An 11401-nucleotide genomic window follows, 5' to 3' on the forward strand; every position below is an offset into this window, starting at 1 on the left:
TAGACCTCATTTCTCTGTTGACGTATTGATCAGACTTCTCAATCATCCAGGTAAGGAAATCCCAAAAAAGTGTCATGGCTGGGGCAGCAGTCGTGTTGTGTATCGAGAAAAGGATCCAAAATGCAGGTACTGGCTGGGGTGCGAGTGAAACAAAGAAACAAACAAGTGATAAAGAGGCAAAAACACAGGAAGAGCAGAGCAGGGAGCAAACAAACCTAAACTGAGGGAAACTAAAGAACTAACCTGAAACCAAACACACTCAGCTCAGTCTCCAGTGTCAGCTGGAGAGATGTGAAATGTGAGTGAGGCATCTTAATATAAAGAACACAAATGAAGTTCTTTAAGAGTAATGAGTTAAGAGTATCTATGAGAGTTAAGAATATCTATCCATCGATACAAAATGCATGTATTTTTTTTGTCCAAAACTTTCAAAGTAATACTTTTTAGGGTTATAGGAGTGATTTTGATTTGACTTTTTTACATGTTTCCTAGATGGTCCAAGGCTTCCCACTGTGTCAGTGAGTCCCTCTGCTGAGATAGTGGAGGGCAGTTCAGTCACTCTGACCTGTAGCAGTGATGCTAACCCAACAGCTAACTACACCTGGTACAAGGAGGATGAAAATTTACCAAAAGCATTTGGACAGAACTTCACCGTCACCAAGTTCAGACCTGAACACAGTGGGCGTTATTACTGTGAAGCCCAGAACAAGCTGGGACGTCATAACTCCACCTTACAGCAGACCATTGTGCCAGGTAATCATTTATATTTACATACTGGATACACTCAGAAAGGAGTGCAGTCAAAAAGTCAGGCACAATCTACATTCATGCACTATGGCTAATTATTGGATGGCACAAGAATTTATAATAACAGATCACTGTCAAAATACCTCAGCACAGATAGAACTGTATTACTATCTAAATGTACACATGTACAAGTATTTATTTTGCCAAAATGTTTCCCCTTCAGTGTTGTATGGACTCATAGTGTTGCTACAGATAATTAAACCAGAGCTGATTTTAAATACATTGCTCTTTTGAATCTACACTAATCCATCATCATCCTTAAAAGCATATGTTTGTATGGTGTCTGTCCTGTGAGGGCCAAATATCTTAAAATAATCATTAATGAGTTCATAAAACCAGGCCTGCAACTTGATTTACAAAGATAATTTAAATATATTAAAAATAAAATACTGGCTGCACCTGTAACTGTTCAACTTGCCTGTGTGGTTAAACAGAATATGGCAGGAGTCCCACTGTCTGCTGTCAAGGCTTTCCTTAGTCATGTGCTAAAGAGTCCTAAGAATCAACATTGTAACTTATCTATCACGATGACAAGAACCATGTTTATTGCTAATGCTAGTCCTGTTTCCATGCAAAAAGCAGATTGTAACTGATCTCAGAATACTGAAAGCAGAGCCAGTGACATTTTAACCTCCTGTTAAAAACCAGGGATTTATCCATAATGCCCATGTGCACCCAGCCAGATAAAGCTGCAGGCCACTCAGCTTGAAGTGATTTTTAATCGAATGCAGACGAGGCTATGAAATTAAGATGTGCTACAGTTTTCAGTGGAATAAGGGGCGCGCCCAGTTAACCCTGTTTTCAGAGACAATAGCCAACTGCTGCCACTGTAAAGGATGAATGTTTATTGTAGGCTTTTTAATTTACAGTATAAGGTGCATTGAGACAACTGAAATGAGACCTCTAAAAGTTGATTCTGTTCATCTGGACGTAGCGTTTTGTGGGAGAAATGTTTCGTCACTCATCCAAGTGACTTCTTCAGTCTCAGCTGACTGCAGGTTTCCCCAACCTTATAAACAGTACATTTGCATAATGACTGAAACCAGCCCACTGAAGGAACAATGGGCTGGGAGGTCAGTTCCTTAATCATAATTATGCAAATTCTCATGACCATTGATCAACAACCACTGACCAAAACCCACTGATCAAAGCCCACTGATCAATGGCCATGAGTACCATTCACAGAGTGTTGGGGAATGGCTGCAATCACAGCATTGTAAGATGCTGACAGATGTACCCTTAGGCCCCCTCCTCGATTCAGAGATGGTCTTTCCCTTTTCATGTAAATGGCCTCCTTGACTCCGCACTCAAACCAGCGTTCTTCCTGTCCAGGATGTTACATCCTCATCATTGAAAGAGTGTCCACTGGCCTGTAGGTGTAAATAGACTGCAGAGTCCTGGCCTGACGAGGTAGCTCTTCTGTGTTCGCCAGAGGTTGTTTGGTTTCCCCGATGTATAAATCCTTGCAATCCTCCTGGCACTTAACAGCGTACACTATGTTAATCTGTTTGTGACGGGGGACCCGATCCTTGGGGTGGACCAATTCTTTTTGGCACAGCGTGTTTTGGGATTTAAAAGCCACAGAGACGCGGTGTTTAGAAAAAATGCGTCTCAACTGCTCCGATACTCCTGACACGTACGGGATGACTACAGGTTTTCGCTTGGGCAGCGGTTGTCCTTCTCTCCTGGATCGGCTGGAGCTTTCTTTAGGAGCCTTCCCAGCTTTGACAAAAGTCCAGCTGGGATAACCAGATTTACTCAGGGCCTTCTTGATGTGATGTTCTTCTGCCTCCCTGGCCGCTGTGTCAGTGGAGATGGTGTTTGCTCTGTGTTGTAGCGTCCTGATGACACCCAGTTTGTGCTCCAGTGGATGATGAGAGTCAAACCTTAAATACTGATCCGTATGTGTAGGTTTACGGTACACATCAGCTTTTAGATGTCCCCCATTACTGATGGAAATCTCACAGTCTAAGAAGGCTAACCTGCCACTTTTCATATCCTCCCTGGTGAATTTGATGTGTCGGTCCACCGAGTTAATGTGATCCGTGAAATGTGGTACGTCCTGAGATTTGATCTTCACCCAGGTGTCATCCACATATCTGAACCAATGGCTTGGTGGTGTTCCAGGGTAGGATAGCAAAGCCCTCTTTTCCACTTCTTCTATGTACAAATTGGCCACGATGGGTGAAACTGGGGAACCCATGGCACACCCATGTTTCTGCCTGTAGAACTGACCCTTGAAGACACACATGAAAACACAGTTCCAAAAGCAAACACACTTGGTCGATGCTGAGAGGGGTCCTGTTGCTGAGGTTGGTGTCATCCTGTAATCTCTTACAGACTACCTCCAACGCTTTCCGGGACTGGGATGCAAGTGAAGAGAGATGTAACGTCGTAAGAGACCATGGTTTCATCTGCCTCCATAATGACATCTCTCACCTTCTCAACACAATCCAGGGTGCTCTGGATGTGGTGTTCAGAGCTGCAAATCTTAATTTACATAATTAAGATTAAGGAACTGACCTCCCAGCCCATTGTTCCTTCAGTGGGCTGGTTTCAGTCATTATGCAAATGTACTGTTTATAAGGTTGGGGAAACCTGCAGTCAGCTGAGACTGAAGAAGTCACCTGGATGAGTGACGAAACGTTTCTCCCACAAAACGCTACGTCCAGATGAACAGAATCAACTTTTGGAGATTTACTTTCCTGGGTGATTAAGAATGCATCAAGACGAAACTGACATGAGAGAAACTTTATGATAAAACACTGTTTGAGATTAACAGAGTGAGGTCACGTTACTCTGGTGTGTTTAAATAGATTTCTATTTTTATTTTTCACTGGAGAAGAACTTGGCTTCTGTAGCCTAAAACTCCAACACTGTTCAGACCATACACAGGTCGAACGTTATGGAATACTCAATTAACTATTAGTGCTTTACTTTGATCTTGATCAGGAGCAAAGAAGATAAAAGCTGCTGGAGTAACTGCTGCTGTTCTCCTGTCTGTCACATCCCTCCCTGTCTTCCTCTGGATTCGGTGAGCAGATCTGTCGCATTAAACTTTTACTTTTCAGTCATTGTGTTGTTCTTTTGTTCATTATCATTTCACTCCTCAGAAAAAAGAGGAATTCCAAGGAATCATCCAAGACTGAAGGCAGAGCAGACAACAAAGAACAGGTGAAACCAGAAATATAATTGCAGTAAAAAAAAATCATCATTCACCATTCTAATCTAAGATCATTTTTTTCTATGCAGTGTCTCTCTGATCAGGAGGAGCCACAGGAACAGGATGATCTTCAGTATGCCAGCATCCACTTCTCTAAAAACCAGGCAGATCCTCTCTACAGCAACAGCAGTTCAGCCCCACAGACACCTGGAGGAACAGAGAGTTACACTTAAAAACTGAAAACTATTTGAATGAAAGAGTCCAGGCAACTAATCAGTCTTCCTAGATTGTATCACATCATCTCAACAAGAATAAATGTAACAAAGTTGTTGAACTTCATGCAGATCGTACATGATTTAATTACGCTCACCGCAGAAACATAAAATATTTTTTTTAATTACAAGTTTGACTCTTGTTAATATAAAAACCACCTACTTTAACTTTTTTGAGTTTACTGTGTTACACCGCTGTTAAATCAAATTAAAAAGTACAGCCCTGTGGTGAGCAGCTCCTCACATAATACGATGAGCCTCGCTAGAAGATTCAAATTAAATATCTGGGAAATGCATCGCCTGCTTTAGCATTCTTCTTCTGTTTTTAAGCTTTTTTTTTTCACCATCATAATATAATTTCATGCTACATACTCAGAATCAACTAATTTCTGTCTATGAACCAAAAGCCATTGATGAAGAGGATCCATCCAGACTGCACCCTGCAGTCAACAAGATCTGGTCAACAAAGCCATAATTCCCATTAGCAGAAAGAAGCTGCATCATGGGAGGTTTGGTCTGTTCACTCAGTGAGCATCATAATTTAGCCAGCATGGTGGCTACTGGAGCTAGTTTCATTTTCACAAACCAAAATATTCTTTTGCTGCTCTTTTTCTTTCCTCATCACTTGTAGAAAAATACACGTATGTGATCAAACATGATTATCATAGTCTGTTTTCTGATGTTTGATATCCTGATGTATTATTATCATAATCACATTTATTTCAAACTGCACAAAGAAATTGACTTTTTAAAACGATTAACTTTTTAAACAAATCATTAAATAACACCTGATTTTTCAATAGCACTTCATTACTCTGATGTCTCACAGTGATATATATGGTTTATAAAACATTATTCTGCTACACCTCAACTTCTATGTGACTTTAATTTTCCATGGTGCTTTTTTTTTTTTGCATCAATAAAATTGTATAACATCAAGTTATGTCATGTTAATGCTGACTGGCTATTTGATATAACAGATCCAAACAGAGCACACTGTCTGGATCTAGGTAAAATGGTGAAATGTGTTTGTTTTGAAAGAAAATTACAAAAATAACATTAAATTCCTTACAAAAAAATATAAATTATAGTGATTAACAGAAATATTCACAACAAATTCTCTGTAAAAACTCCCTTATGTACTGTCACAAACTGGGTCAAAGGGCAAAGAGAGAGTTCATAGGTACATCTTTAACTGAACTCTTTGTGTCATGATAGTCCCATACAGTAGAAGACAAATGAGTAAAATCATTTAGCTACATGTATTTCTAAATTTACTGCTATATTTTGTGTTCTGTGCAAATGAACGCTGTCAAAACCACCAACACAAAGCACCAAAAAATGCCTTGAAACGTAAACAACATACATTATTAAAGTGACAGAACTTCAGGTTCCAAAAAGACACAATCACTAATTAGTGAGATACACGAGTCTCACAATAAATCCACACATGTTGGGATTTATCATAAAGACAACACTAAATGCATTTGTACAGCTAGCTTTCTTCATAGACAAAAATAGACACGTGTTTGGATAAGAAAAAATAACTTCACCAAACATGGTGGAGGAATTATTATGGTTTGGACATGTGTGGCTGCCAGTGTTGATGATGTGACTGTGGATATAAGCAGCAGACTGAATTCTGAGTACAGGTATACACTCTCTTCTCAGATTCAGCCAAATGCTGCAAAACCGATTGGATGGTCCTTCAGATTGCAAATAGATAATGAATCAAAGCATATTACAAAACCAACTGGAGAGTTTCTCAGTATTCATCAATGGCAAAGTCACCAGCTGATCTTAACACCTAGGAGCATCCTTTTCAGTTACAGAAGACAAAACTGAAGTCAGAGAGACCCGCAAAGAAACAGCTACTAAAGGTGGCTGCAAGAAAGACCAGGCAAAGTGTCTCAAGAGAGGAAACTCTTAAAGTGTTCCTGATTTTTTTCTTTCTTTCTTTTGTTTTACTGCCCTCTAGTGATAAAATGTTAGCTTGCAGCTTTGAGTTTCATCTCTCAGTACTCTCTCTCCCTGAGTGAAAAATCCTTTAAAGAATTTGGCCATTCAAAATAAATAAACTTGTTTGTATATTGATAACAAACACCTTAAGGTCTGATTTAATTCCACAGTAAGCACAGACCTTGCACCAAATCCCCCCTAACCAGGCTAGCCCACAGGTCACATGGCCCACAGGTCACATGACCGCTACTTAACTAGAAACCATGCTTTTTTTTCTTCCCCTGTCATATATAATGAGTAATACATACAAATCATTTCAGTACATAGGTATGTCCCTCAACGTCCTGTTCGGAGAGCAATTACTTTCTAGCTGTCTGATTGGATTTTTTTTTTAAATAAATCAGTCTCATGATTGTGAGCCCCACCTAATGTGTAAACAAATGGAAGGCAGGCAGGGTAGTGAGGTGAGGAGACCAAAGACATTACTGCCAGCAACCCTACATCTGATATGGCTCCCCAGTACCATTCCAGCCTTCCACTAGCACCTATAGTGGATCCTGTTGTGTCATTTGTAAGTATAATTGTCTTTATGTAGGTGAGTGCTATGCTAGTGCTATGTAGGGCTGCAGATATCGATTGTTCAGATAAGAAATACTTATGTCTTATTAATGAGCAATAATAAAAAAAGAGAGTCTTTTAAAATGAATTGCTCATTGACTTCCATTTCAGACATTGCAATGTTTTAAATTTTAACTGGATATAATGGTTGTCAAAAACAACAACAACAACAACAAAAACAACTAAAGCCCTTTAGGTAATTTAATACCAACCATATCAATTTTTTTTAAAGAAAACCATTTTTAAAGCAAAAAAAATCAAAGATCAAAGTCATTGCAATCTAAACTAAGACATAAAAATGTACATTTATCTTCTTAGACAGCTTTCTGACATTAATGAGGTAGATTAGGCATGTTTTCATTTTTATGAGTTTTTGTGAATGTGTGTGTCTGCAGGTTTAAGTGTACAAGTAAATAAAGGAGTTTGTGCCTGTAACCCTTTAAAGGAGTATGTGGTGGCTGCAATGAAGAAAAGCAAGCAAACAAAAAAAATATTAACACAATTTATATAGCACACTATTTTACATTATTTTACTTTCAATCTAAAAAATGTTTGAAATGAATATGGTCTAATACACCCCAAGCCCTCCTTTAAACTCACCACTGTTTGCTGCAGGTACTGCTACAGCACTCCTACTCTGGAGTTTATCACATCAGTGCACTCCTGAACAGCGGACTTATTTTTGAACAGTAATAATAATTTTTTGCACATCAGGTCATCCTGCATACTAAGCCAACATATTGAGGTCATAGTTCTTTTGCACACATCTCTGTTTCACACTTTAATATCGTCTTCTTTTTGTCTTCATTTATTTATCTGTACTATTTATATTTTATATGTTCTATTTCTATTGTATATATTAATTGGCATCTCTGTGGGGACAGCAAAGAAAAAATTTCATTGCACAAAGAAATCCCTTTTTTTCTTTGAATACATGACAATAAACACTTTGAACCTTGAATCTCTTGAATCTACAGAGCTGCGTGTTAAACTAAGATAAGATGAACAAACAACTTCTGTTGAGAATTTTTTATAATCGAATTATTCAAATTACTCCGTGAATTGTTGCAGACCCATGCATTAAAAGACGTGAGACAGGTGGAGGACGATCCCACTCAGTGGCAGACCGGCTGTCATCCCATCCCATTGACCCAGCACCCAAGGGAGGCCATAGCTTCAAGGAGTACAGCAAAGGGCCACATTTCAGCCTGACAGCTTGATCATCTGGATGGGGAACTCTCCAGATTGTAAGTTACCAGAATACTGGAGATGTCATAGGATCCAGTAAATATTCCAGTAAAAGCTGACGTACTGAAGCAACTTCTTTACTCAAAGAATCTGACATTTAGAAAACCGTCACTCCCTTCTTGCTTCCTCTTCTGTAGTGCTAGCCAGATTTTGCTAGAAAATTTTCAATTGGATCTATTTAAATATTACAGCTTCCCATCCCACAGCCAAATAAAGGAGATGTGGAAATTTTTTTAGTCTGTTACAGATAAAAGATAAGTTTATTGTATTTTTTGACCGAACAGGTACTCTTGTGCGTTCTGTCTTACAATGTAAGAGACGCAGCAGCAGATTAGAATCAAGTATAGAAAGACTTTATATATTCTCTACATCACCAAATTAATACATGGATATTCCCTGGACAACGTAACCCAAAGTTTGCGCTCCATTCACGGGTTTTAGCAAAGTACACATAGCAACCTCCACATATAAAACATATTCCACCAGTAGAGAATCTGTAATGCACATAAAATAAATATAAGAGACTGTCATCAATCGCAGAACAGTAACCAGACTCCTCTATGGCTCTGTGGCTGAAGAGTTCACTATATACAACACTCATCATCAAGCCAGTCTATATCTGGAAAGAAATGTTTCAATATTCACCTCTCAGACTCACCAACATGGCCACCCACTGATGGCTCCAACCCTGGCGAGCTGCTCCCCCCATCACCCTCTCTCCACATTCCCCAAGTAAGGACTGATTGGAATCTCAACAATCAGTTAACTTTTCAACGTACATCAAGATTTATACACCTGAGTCACAAACCCAGATTCCCTGTGATGTCCCCATTTTTACTTTATAATGAATATTATTACTAGTGTTGGACCGGGCATGACAGAGAGAAGCAGTGTAGTTTGAGATTCTTTCTTCCCTTAGAGAAATCACACAGGCTGGCGGCCTTACTGCAGACAATAATAAAAGGCACTAATTTACATGAGGAACAGATCATCAGAGAGAGCAAAACGAAACAAGTCTACCACCCACAGTGAGCTGATAATCTGGAGTCCGTGCTGATCCTTTCTTAGAGCAGTTTATTGCACTGATGATTAGCAGGTGACCTGAAGAAGAGGACAGAAGGAGAGAGTGACAAATCATGTTTATTTTAAACTGGTCTGGTGTACATTAAGATTCAAGAAGTTTATTGTCATGACATCAAAACACAAGTGGTTACACAGAGCAGAGCAATGAAATTCTCACTTTAAGAGTTCCCTTCACACAACTAAATAAACAACTAACTAAAATAAAGAATAAACTTAACTCTGAGCATAGAAAATAAAAAATCAAGTAAAACAAGCACTTGTTGCTTATGTAACTATGTGTGAGTGTAGTCAGAATTTAAAGTGCAAGTAGTTATGCAACATCGTCACAGTGGTGATACCTACAGAATATGCAATATTAAAACTGTATTGTATGTATTGTATTATATTGCATATAAATGTACAAAATTTGCGAATTTACAGGTCAAAGATAATCACTGTTCAACAATAAGTCAGTGATTCAGTAGCCTGATGGCCTGTAGATAGAAACGGTCTTTTAGTCTGGTTGTCCTTGCTTTCACACTCCTGTAGCATCTGCCAGATGGCAGGACTGTGAACAGTGTGTGCTGTGGGTGGGTGATGATGCTGTGTGCCCTTTTCCTGATCTGAGTGTTGTAAATGTGGTGTAGTGGTGGGACGGGTACTCCACAGATGAGTTGTGCCATTTTAATGACACGCTGGAGAGCTTTCCTGTCCTGAGTGGTGCAGTTCCCATATCACACTATGATGGAGTTTGTCAGGATACTCTCCCCACTGGGCATCCGTAAAAGTTGCTGAGCAGTTTGGAGGTTAATCCAAATTTTCTCAGTTTCCTTTGGAAGAAGAGTCGTCTTTGAGCATTCGTGATGATCCGCTGTGTGTTATGGGTCCACGTGAGATCCTCACTGATGTGGTTGCAGAGGAATTTGAAGGTCTTCACCCCTCCACCTAAATCCCTTTGATGTAAAGTGGGGGGTGCTGGTCTCTCCTCATCCTCGGGTTAATAATTATCTCCTTACTCTTCTCAGCATTTAAGGAGAGATTATTTTCCAGGCATCAGGACACCAGCTGAGCCAAGTCGTATTCTTCAAGCTTCAGTCTGTACTGCCTCTTGGCTTCCCTCATGGATCTACGTAGGTCATATGTGGCCTTTTTGTAACCCTCTGTGTCACCAGGGACAAATGCAGTGGAGCGTGCATGCAGCATGGAACGCAGCTCACAGTTCAACCATGTTTTCTGATTTGGATACGTTTTATAAGGACTTGGTGAGGACAATATTATCAATGCATGTGCTGATGTAGCTGGTAACCACTGATGCATATTCCTCTAAATCCACAGAACAGTCCTCTCTCAAGGCAGCAGTCTTAAACAAATACCCCAGTTTGTAGCATCAAAGCAGTCCTGAATCAGTCTCTTCACTCTAAACTTTAATAATTTTACTTACTGACGGCGCTTGTTTGAGGAGCCTGCATCCTGGATAGAGGGAAACAGAAAAGTGGTCGGACTATCCAAAATGGGGGCGGGACACTGCCTTGTATGCGCCCCTTACTCTGCTGTAGACGTGGTCCAGGATGTTGTTATTCCTTGTCGGAAAGCTCACGTATTGATGGATCTTTGGAAGCACAGTCCTGAGGTTGCAGTGATTCAAATCCGCGGCAACAACATACACGGCATCTAGGTGAGCGGTCTCGTGTTTGCTGACGACGTCGTGCAGTAGTTCACGCGCTGTGGTCCGTTTGGACCGCGGCGGTATGTAGACAGCCAACACAAACACAGCGTTGAACTGCCTTGGTAAATAAAATGGTCTGCACTCCGAAGTCCGCACAACTGTGCTTCTCCACCGCCTGAGTGTCCACACACCATCTGTTGTTGACGTAAACGCATACACCTCCAAGGCAGATGTGCGGTCTCCGTGATGCCCGGAATGTGTCTGTAGCTGAATGCCTGAGTGTGGCGTACTTGCCGTATTTCCGTAAAAATCAGAGCACAACATTAGGCAGCGGTGGTCATGTGGCTCTAGCCTTCAGTTTAACATGTAGCTCGCCTCTCTTGTAGTGATGTGTCAAAAGCAAGAGTGAACTCCCATCGAGTGAGAACAGGTGTTGTGCCAAAGAGTGTTCGCCTGCCAAAAACTGATTTCCGGTGTTTCCCAAAAACTGATTGCTCGTATTTAAACTGCTATAAATAACTTGTTGCTGTATAATATGTGTCAAATGTATCCCTGGTGAATGATATGAAGTCATTTTGAGGCACAAACAACATTCCGGTAAGAAGG

At 40.2% G+C, this 11401-nt stretch overlaps 2 long non-coding RNA genes across 2 annotated transcripts; one reads left to right on the forward strand and one right to left on the reverse strand.

Annotated features, from left to right (window-relative positions):
• The first annotated feature begins 546 nt into the window (after positions 1-546).
• LOC120742094 lies at positions 547-4538 on the forward strand. The gene is made up of 4 exons (XR_005697755.1): positions 547-753; positions 3760-3841; positions 3921-3981; positions 4060-4538. It is a non-coding gene; the product is annotated as an uncharacterized LOC120742094 (long non-coding RNA).
• LOC120742101 lies at positions 4065-10681 on the reverse strand. Its single transcript, XR_005697763.1, has 3 exons — positions 10571-10681; positions 9095-9168; positions 4065-4177 (listed from the first exon to the last, which is right to left on the reverse strand). It is a non-coding gene; the product is annotated as an uncharacterized LOC120742101 (long non-coding RNA).
• Between the last annotated feature and the right edge of the window lie 720 nt (positions 10682-11401).

Source organism: Simochromis diagramma, unplaced genomic scaffold (genome assembly GCF_900408965.1).
Source record: "Simochromis diagramma unplaced genomic scaffold, fSimDia1.1 OVJJ01000610.1, whole genome shotgun sequence".
Lineage (NCBI taxonomy): Eukaryota > Metazoa > Chordata > Actinopteri > Cichliformes > Cichlidae > Simochromis > Simochromis diagramma.